At 41.9% G+C, this 10,519-nt stretch overlaps 1 protein-coding gene across 1 annotated transcript in view; it reads right to left on the reverse strand.

Moving 5' to 3' along the window:
• The window catches only part of SLC7A14 (solute carrier family 7 member 14), a 115,475-nt gene extending 109,577 nt beyond the window's left edge, over positions 1-5,898 (reverse strand). Inside the window, exon 1 of the mRNA XM_047755219.1 lies at positions 5,684-5,898. The gene's annotated coding sequence lies outside the window, so the exon portion shown is untranslated. The remainder of the gene's footprint in view (positions 1-5,683) is intronic.
• Positions 5,899-10,519: the final 4,621 nt, after the last annotated feature.

Genomic DNA, 10,519 nt, shown 5'->3' on the forward strand with positions numbered 1-10,519 from the left:
GGAGTTAAATCCCTGCTCAAATTCTTGCATTCTGAAGTTTGAATGCTTTTTTTCTGATTCGTTATTCTACCCAAGAAATTTCTGTTTGTTGACTATCTTTGAACAGTGGTTCACCTGTGGGTGTGAAGGAAATAATACGAAATTCAAATACATCCATTTTTCTACTTTTATCAGTTCTGGAAAAAGTTTAGTGGCTAAATTCATCGATAAAACAAGTTTTCATGATGTTAAAATCAGTGGATTGAGAGAGAAGGCTCAAGCCTTGCTTCTGCCTTTGCTGTTTGAATGACCATTCTCAGCTTTGATCTCTCTGTTTACAAAATGAGAGAGGTGGGTTATGTGATTGTTACAGAATATTGGCACAATAATATATAAATATATTCTCTAATGAACAATTACATCTTTATAATTATGATAACTAATTGTCATCAGAATATTCAAACACCTGGATGCAACTGTTTTTTAAATTGATAATTAATTTAAAAACAAAGGAAATAAAACAATTTTAAAAAATGAGCAGGCCATGGAAACTGCCTTGCTCATTTGTAGGACAGTTTATTGGGTTGGAATATTTTGCTTTTGGCAAATAAGAATCGGTTAATTCCAGGCATTTGGTTATTGACTTGCTAGAATAGAATGATCTGTTTTTCTTTCATTTTTTGTCAGTAATCACCAGTTAAAACTTTTAAGTGAGGCCCAGTTATTCCTGGAAAAGGATAATATTATGTGATCTGACAGGTAGTGATGTCATCAGCTCTTGACCTTAATTAATATCTGAGTTTTCATTCTAAGCTAAGCTCTTTCCGAATTTAGGAACAATAGTCATTGTGTGCAACAATCATGAAGGCCAATCAAATACTTTCTAAAGGAAACAAATATCTGTCTAAAGTAAAAGTGAAAAATAACATATAACTCTATTTAAGCATTAAGTTTATGAAGTTGCCTCATCAGAGTGAAATGCAAGAGCCTTGGGCTGATGTGTCCCTTGTTCCACAATTCTCAGTTGCAGTCTGTCTTGGCCATCACTACCTATGTCCCCAGAGGTGCTAGGCATATGGATGTCAGGGTAAGATATGATGTTCTGGGTTTGTCTCCTGTTTCATTAATGAAAGGGAAATGCTTATTTCTTGACTTGATAAGTTTATGGCATGAACTGACTTGGAACAGCAAGTATTGAATTCAGCAAATATTTATCAAGCTCCCATGTGCCAATCTATAGTAGTTCCAAACATCTGAGACCACAGCATTTCTGTGCTAATATAGGACATGCCTCAATCAATTGATTAAGTGAATGATTGTGTGCTACCAGCATGAGCTTCAAAGGTACATTGTTGATTGTATTTATTTCCTGGGATAGAAAATCATTTAAATCTCTCAAGCTAAAGACAGTGAAAATTAAATTTTTTCAACTCCGAGGTAATGTATTTTCTCTCTTCCAAAATACAAGTCCTTCCAAAAGATAAATGGTTCCCATGAAATGAAGAAACCGTGATTGCCAACAACTGATGTTTATTATTAAAGCCGATGTAATAATAAGGCCAAAGTTGACAATCTCCCTAAGTTCCCCTTTAATTCCTTATGCAACAATGGTCTGAGAATGGCATGCTTGACCAGCATCAGGCTGAGAGTATATCTCAGCCATTTCTCTGGCAGAGTATCTTACAAGTTATCATCCATTCCTTTGTTAAGACTGTGTTAAGAGCTGCTTATCTATCTAGCTTAAGATATATACATAATATATACTTATGTACATATATATATGTATGAATAAGAGCCTTTAGGTTTTTCTAAGTTGGAATTCAGGAAAGCAGCAGGACAGTGCAAAGAAACATTTACTTTACTTTATTGTAAAATGGAATCCATGTGAAGCAACTCCAGAGGTCACCAGCTCCTTTAGTGAGACATGTGCTGTCCTTGCTAGCCTTATTGTCTTGAACATCTTTGGGCTTTTGAGGATGTCCTAGGCACAAATGGTTTTTTCTCCTTCCTTGGCAGAAGTTTCAAAGCCAAGTCTCAAGTCCATAGTCCCAATTTCATGTTCTCAGTTGCTGTGAGGTTGTTTTAAGCATCTTCCAAAGCAGCACAGTCCAGTGGAACTTTATGCAATGTTGGAAATTATCTATACCTGCACTATCCAATAAGGCAGTCACTGGCCAAGCACACCAGCAGTAGCATCCTTGCAGTTTCACCCAGTGAGGATTCAATAGAAGTTATGCATTTAATTGTGAGTTATGACTTAATTGGTTTTACAGGGGATTTGAAGAAGAATGTTAGTCTTAGCACTAAGAAGGCAAAAAGGGGTCTTTAAGTAAAGGATAACAAATGGGAGGAATATGTTGTAAATATTGTGATAGAAAAGCAGAACAGTGCCATTTGAACTGAATTTGAATTTGAATTTCTAAATTATACATATTGGAGTGGAATAGAACTACCCAATTCAATATAAAAATTTCATCCTTGCCAATGCAATTACTAGGGCTATAAAAATACACTTAATGAAGGTGAGGATTTACTATGGGCTGAAAGAGAAGCTAGCAGAAATGGATAGAATATCATGGTTTCTGTATGTTAGAATAGACTAGAACTCTAGGGCCATCTGTAATAAAATTATGCTTGGCAGAATTGTGAAAATTCAATGAAATGATTTATGGAAAAACCTAGCAAAGTGCTTAGGATTTGATAGATATTAGCACTAGGTCTTTTATTTCTGACTATATTTTTTGAAGCCTCTTCCAAGTATCAGTGAGAACATAGGAAGATGCTTAGGGTAGTTGAATTTGATGAAAGGGGATAAGCTCAAGTTCTTCCATTTTGCCATCTTGTCTGGAATCCTGAATTTGCAAAAATTATTTTGTTAAGAATAGATCATAAAAGAGGAAATACAGACAACATAAAGGCAAGTAGAGAAATACCACAGCACTATCCCCATTTGCAAATTATTGCCATAGGAAAAACAGTTACTAAAGAAGGTGTGTCAAGTAGCTCAGTTATGTTGGGTCTAACACTGGAATAGCAAGGCCAGAGGGAAAAGAGCAGGAGGGAAAAGTAGGTAAGAGGTCTGCATGTATTTTAAGTGTTAATAATTACTGAATACAGTTGACTTATGCTGATGTTCTTGTTAAAGATAACCGAAGAAGACATCATGGAAGAATATTTGAGGCACCATGGGAGTAGTGGAAAGGGCACTGGCCTTGGAGTCAAGTCAGCTGGGTTCCAATCCTAACTTTACAGTCACGTGACTTAGACTAATAATAATTTTTTTTGGTTTTCAAATTCTCCTTTTTGTAAAACAATGATGTTTAATTATCTTTAAGGTTATTCCAGCTCTGTAACTCAAGGGTATAATTCTAAATGTGAAAACACAAGTGGGTTCTAGTCTTCCAGATTCCCTGAAGCCCTGCTGTTCTTTCAGGAAAGGCTGCTGTTTTAGTCCTCTAATGTGTTTCTGCTATCCTGAAGCTCAAGTTGTGTGAAAAGTGGCATCTCAAGCAGCGTGCACAAAAGCAGTTGGTATGGTGGGAGTGAGTGACAGTGGGTGGGTGAACAGATTAAAGAAGAAAGAGTTGGAAGAGAGAGTAGTGTGTGTGGAACAGAAAGCAGGCCCTTTGACAGACTATTGTTATATTCTCCAATAACAGCAATCCAAAACCAAATGCCAAAATGAGGACATGAAAATAGCTTGGACTTCAGAGTTAAGCAGACTTGAATTTGAATACAAGCTCTGGATTTGAGATACATAACTTCAGTTTTCTTAACTTTGTGATACTATGGTTAGCAGCTGTTTTGAGGCTTGAATGAGATAATATGACATACCAAATAATAGGTTCTTACTAAATACACTCTTGGTCTCCCAAAATTGGCTTAGTTCCTTCCTCATCTAGCCCATAATGTAAAAGACTAGTCAAAAGGAACACACAGGGCTGTTTAGAGATCTAAATAACGTGTCATGGAGAGAGAAGTGTGCTGAAGAGAGAAAAACCTTAGTCAGGAAAAGAAAGCTCAGTCTCTCTGTAAATGAAGCCACTTCCTATGTGCAGCCTCACAATTCTCTGGTTCCTGACAGCCACAGAAGTGTTTATCGGAACAGAAACCCTAACTGCATTTACAACACTTTACCAACAGAGAGATTCACCGCGCAGGCAGAGGAAACAGAATGAGCTACCACATTCTTTACCGTCAAGTCAGTTAAAGCTGAACCCTGGAGTGACACCTGTCCCTTGCTCCTCTACCCAGGAGTGCGAGGAAACCTCCTTTCAAACAAAGTCCGGGGGAAGGCAGAGAACCAGGGAATGCATAACACCTTTACCGGCTTGCTCCACCTGAACCCCTTTACGTGATTCTAACGCAGTTTCTGTTAGGAGAAATGTTGGCAAGCAGCGAGCCGCCAGGCTCTAGGCGGTATTAGCTCATAGCCACAAAGAACTTTCAGCACCACGGACAGCGCCACCTCGGCTGTCCTGTTTGTGGCCCAGGCTTCTGACCAGTGCTATCCTTATCCTGTCGTTCTCCCAGACCCCTTACTGGAGGGGGCTCGGGTCGGGGGTGGGGAAGGGAGAGGAGACGGGTTATCATTCTGTCAACTCCGGCCAGTGACCAGCCCTGCCACTTTGGCGAGAATCCCTCCCATGGGCCGGTTCGTTTTTCCCCTCTTAGTTCAAGGCTTCAATGGCACAGGTAGAGGAGCTCCAGGAAGAGGTCAGAGCTGTGGAGTTCCAGCCTTCCCGCGTCTTTACTCCGCCTTCACTTTGCTTCTAGTCATTTGGGGACTTCTATTTACTTTTCATTTACAATACAAAATACATGTTAGGGTGGGCGACTCAAGATCGAGAAGGAGGTTCAGCACTCCTCCTCGGAGGTCGCGCGAGGCTACACTGTCCTACTCTGGCCCTCTGTATTCCTAGCACCGTGCTTTGGGAGGGAGAAGGCGAGGAGGGTCTGACTAGGTGGGGGTGAGAATCCTTTCCCCAGGGCAGCCCTCTCTGGCCAGGGAGCTTTCCTGGACACTTCGCACATCACGTCTTCCTCGTCGCCCCCAGCGTGTCACCGCTCTCTGGGGACCTGTGTGCCCCTCGGAGCGCACTGGCCTGGCCAGGTCACTGGGCTCAGCTACAGTCCCTTTGAAGAGTTAGCTCTCAGGTAAAAGGGCCGATGTTTCCCTGCCCTCCCCTCGGTCTTAGGCGTCTCTTTCTTTCCGTAGGCTCTTTCCGAGGTTGAGAGCCGAGCTGCGCGGGCCGGGTGTGTGCCAGGGGCTGGAGGAGCACCGGGGGCGAGGGGCGGGCGGCGAGGGAGGACAGGCCCAGCGTCTGTGGAGACCCGGGCTGCCAGGATGCTGCTCGCAGCTCCTACCTCCGCCTCTAGCTCGCGCCGCGCCGGAGCTGCATTTGTATCATCCCCACCAGACAGCCCTGCGAGTTGGAGCCTGGCGCCCCCCAACTCGGACGTGGATGCTGTCCAGGCCCCATTCCGGGTCAGAGCCGGAGAGACCCTGATCCAGGTCCTTCCTTCTACCAGGAGATCCCTTCCCTGAGGGCACACTCAGCCTCCGCGCCATGTTCCCGCTTCCCCCCTCCCGGTGGCTCCGGCTCTACGGTTCATTCAACGAGAGGCTATCATCCCATTCGCAGGGCTTCAGCTAGGATGCTAGGAGGGGGACAGACTGCGGCGAAGGGGAATGTTCACTCACCAGAGGACTGGAGGAGATGAACTGGCTGCCAGAGCTGATGGCTGGCGGTCACACTTAGAGCGCCGAGCTCTGTCTCTCCCACTGTGATGCAGGGTGGTGGTGGCGAAGGAAGGCAGGAGGCAGCCACTGCTGCCGAACACCTCCTCAATTATTCAGATTGTCCCCTCTACCCCGCACCCCTCCCCACGGCCTGTCAGTCCTCCCTCCAGCTACCCTATCTCCGCCTTCGTAGAGTCACGTGGGCTGCCCAACCCCTTACATTACAGAGCCGAAGCCTCTCACCAGACGCCCACCCCCCACCATGCGCGGGCATGCGCGCGCGCGCACAGGAAAACACACACACAAACGCACTCAGCCGCCTGCCACTCTCAACTCCTGTATAGCCTGCTGAACCTCAGGGTGCCGCTTCCAGTTGTTTCGGGCTTTCAGAGGCTGAAGAGGAAGAGATGGCAATTCTTTGCCCTGGGAAAGTATCAGGCAGGATTCTGCAGTGTGGATGGGTTGTGAATGCACAGCCTCTTCCAGAAGCGTCACCCCTGCTGGATTTGGCATTAGAAAAGCTGGTTACCCAGACCTGCTTCTTGCCCTCTGAAAGCTCCCCCCTCCCCCACCTCCCCACCGTCCTCCACTGAGCCCTTGCTGCTCTTGAACTTCTTCCACCTCCCTCAGCCTTACTGAAAAGAAAGGATGGGAAAGATTCATTTCCCCTCCCCTCCTAAAAAAGACAGGACCTTCCTCCTCCTTTCAAGCTCAAGTAGGCCAAGTTTATCTTTGGGTTCTCAACATCTTATGAGTAGAAAGATTTGAGGATTTGAGATTTGAAGACTGACCAAGAATTTCAGTCTATGTGACCTTGGGGGATTAACATCTAGCCTTTCTTCTCTCAAATATGAAATGACTCCCTCATGGAACTGAATATTCTTAAAATTCCTGACTTAGTGCTGGACACATATTTGGAACTCAATAAATGAGGGTACTTCCCTTCTCTCTGTTAAAATATATTTCAGAAAACAAGGAGATTGTGATTTGTGCCAGTAGAATGGAAGTATCTTTTGTATACTGAGAGTTCAGGCTAGACAAATATCATCTGAATGGAGACAAGAGATACACAAGGCTTATAGTTTTTCACTGGTTCTATTAAGATGACTATCCCAACCTTAGAAATCTATACATAGAACTTCCATATGACCCCGCAATCCTACTCTTGGGCATATATCCAGACAAAACTCTACTTAAAAGAGACACATGCACCCGCATGTTCATTGCAACACTACTCACAATAGCCAGGACATGGAAAAATGTATACATGTAAGGATAACTTGATCCCCTTGCTGTACAGTGGAAAAAAAAAAGATGACTATCCCAGAGCTATGTTATGCCTCAAAAGGATGAGGACTACATGGTACAAACCCAGACATGTTTGACTTAATCAGAGAATGAATTATTTAACATGCTTTGAATATACTGATTTAGATACAAAGTATATGAATTCTTGCATCTTCGGTCTAAGCCCTCAAAATACCTGGGACCTAATGAGACATAACTCTCCATCCTTGGAAACAAATTCACTGGGCTTATGTTTGAGAAGAACACTGGCTGTCTGACACCTCCTCCTTAGAATGGGGCCATTCAATTCTACCTTTACGTTGTATTCTAGCTCAAAGGTCCTGCATCCTCCCCAGAAAAATGAGCAGTGCCGGGACAATCTGGGAAAGTCCACCTAGCTTAGGTTCATTACTGCCTTGGACCAGCATCCAGGTCTGAAGTCTTAAGACATCATAATAATTTGAGCTTATGAAAGTCCTGCAGGGTATATCAGATCTTATGGGATACCCAAGAACCTGTGAAACATTTTAGGAAAAGCATAGAGTTAAAGAATCAGAGGTTTGGAGTCTTAATGCAGTCTCTGCCAGTTATTTATTGTATGATGTTTGGCAAATCACTAAAGCTCTCAGAGTCTTAGTTTTACAATGGAAAAGATGTCTGCCCACTTTCTTCATGAGCTAGTTGTAATGTTCAAATGGGATAATGTATGAGAAGCCATACCATGAAGGGTAAAAAGTGAGTAAATGAAAGCTGTTAACATTATGGACTAGAGAAAACCTTCAGTTTATTCTAGTCAAGATGCACTATGGGCGTGAAGGGATAGGAAGATGGGATTTGTCATGGAATGGGCCGCTACTAAAATGTCAATGTTTTCCTCTAGGTCTGTGAGTGTGCATGCAATTCAAGGTGTGTTGTATTTTGAGCTTTATATTTTCATTTTCTCTGTATTCTATGATGGGTTTCTGGATCAAATCTCATTTTTTCCCCTAGCTTTTCATTTTTAAAACAATATTAGCCACAATCACCATGGTTATGAGTATTTAATATCTGAGATAAGTTTGTGCCTGTGTTTCAGGTTAGGTTTAGAATTTTCTGCCTTTCCTAGGTAAAACTGATTTGGGTTAGAAATTCAAAATGGGTTTAATTTCAAAGAAAAAATATTCAGCATCCAGGAGAAATTTTTGGTTAGTTATCAGCACCTTGAATGGTGATAGGAGTCACCAATCCCCCCAAAACCCAATGAAGTCATCATACAGCCAGGAATTCTTGCAGAACTCCCCACCTGTAAGCAGATTCTAGTCCACTTTCCTGGTTTATGTCCTTTTGGTATCTTTCAGAAAGTGTCAATCTTGACCTCTTTATAGGGACATCAAAAGACCAGAAGGTGCCAACTCATGCTCTTATGTATCACTTTTAAAAAATTGTCCAGGCTAGGTAACGGACTCCTACTTACCTCTGTGTTATCATGGGGAAACATGGAAAATGGAAGCCTAAGCATGAAATTATTTAAGTTTGCCTCAAAAATGGTACCTTTAGGAGGAGTTACTTGGAAGAGTATAATTAAAAAAATTTTGGACACTTCCACCAGAAATTGCTCTGGGACTTCGAATAACTTTTTCAAAGCAGTTTTCAATGTCCAAGTCACGTTTCCCAGCACAGGCAGAAAAATGCTTTGGGGACAGATCTTGCATAGATTGCAATAGAAAGTTACACCTTAACAACAATTTCTTGATAAGGTTTCCCTGGGGTCCTGCTCCTTTACTTAGAAGCTCTTATCTTTTACCTGTCGAGTGTTGCCTTTATGGCCCACTGCAGACACAGCTGTAGACAGAGCATTAATGAACCAATGAATGGGAATGTAATAGATAAAAATGTAGCTGGGCATTTAGAGCCACACATAGCAAGAACAATTGATACATATCTCAGTTCCAGGGCTAAGCAATGATACTACAAAGTGACTGCTAATTAGATCTTGAAAGTACACATCCTAGTTTTCTTTTTCCAACAATTAGAATATGGGACTATTAGCTGATTTATTCAGTGTGTTCTAGACACTTGAGATACAGCTGCAAACAACACAGAAATGATTCCTGCTCTCCTTGAGCTTACAGTCTAGTGGTGGTGGGTGGTGGGGGGAGGGGGGGAGGTCAGACCTAATCAAGTAAACAGAGAAGTGGAGATAAGTACCATGATGAGAACAAAATAGAGTGATGTAACAACAAGTGAAATGTACCACTTCCATTCACTGGTGGAGATCTGACAAAAGCAAATGCAGGGGTCTAGACATACAAGTTATTACTTGCCAAGGAAGGGGCAGTGCCCTCTTACCTAAGGCCTTTTGCCAAAAGTCTACATCGTTAGCAGGGTAATCACTAATTTTATGTGGGTAGATTATGGTTAGGCCTATAGGAGATGGACCAGACATCTTAATGACAATTACCTGTTTTTTTTTTTTTGTCTCATAATTCATGATAATGAATACCTGATGCTTTCTTCTTGAAGGATCTCAAGCTCATCAGTGCACCCTGACATTTGCCTCTAAGCAGATTCAGAAGCTAAAAAACCAAAAACACCAATAGCCTGGCCAGAGGCTTGTCAAGAGCCCTCTCATAGAGGGCTTCTTCTGGGCAGCAAAAGAAGAAGAGAAGATACAGAACTAGATTCCAACATATCATAGACACACAATAAAATATATTAAATAAATAACCTGCTGCTAGGATTCTACCAATTAGACTGGGAATTTATAAGCCAACTGTCTATGAGTAATTATCTTCTGGGTATCTAAATTCCAAGAGTAAGAAGGGGGATGATAACTGAATCATGTTCATTTCATTCCTCACAAATTTACAATGAGGAATAGCGCTCTCCCTACCTCCATCCCAAACTGCATGAATAAATTTCCTTAATGATGAAGCTGTGGAAAGAAGCCAAGAGTGTCTGTCAAACCAATGGAATTCTCTGACATGGAAGGAAACCTTAAAGCAATCACCTCTTCCCATTTACTATACATTTTCTTTAAATACATTCACTTTTCTACTTTATTTTAGAGAGGTTTCTAGCACTTTAAATAGAAAACTGGTATCAGTTGTCATAAATAAGATACTCATTTAAATATGTATAATGAAAATAAAACGATGCTATTATAGTTAAGCCAAATACTTTTGCCTGCCCAGGAACCTGAAGCTTGCTTTCTTTATCTTTTAAAAGAAAATTAGCAACTGCTAAAGAGGTGTTAAATACATATTGGCACCAAACTGAGATTTCTCCATGAAGTAATCAGAAACATTGAAAGACAAATAGAAAAGGATAACTTTCTTACTGTATGATTACAGGTCATTTAGTGCTGATGAGTTCTAGTACTATTTAAAGCAGTATTTCTCCCAATTTTATGATGCTTAGGAATCACGTGGGGGTCTTATTTAAAATGCAGAATTGGATTCAGTAGGTCTTGGGTGAGACCCAAAGACTTGCATTTCTAACACAATCTTAGTGATGCTGATTGTGCTGGTT

The sequence above is a fragment of the Phacochoerus africanus genome, chromosome 1, assembly GCF_016906955.1.
Source record: "Phacochoerus africanus isolate WHEZ1 chromosome 1, ROS_Pafr_v1, whole genome shotgun sequence".
Taxonomy (NCBI): domain Eukaryota; kingdom Metazoa; phylum Chordata; class Mammalia; order Artiodactyla; family Suidae; genus Phacochoerus; species Phacochoerus africanus.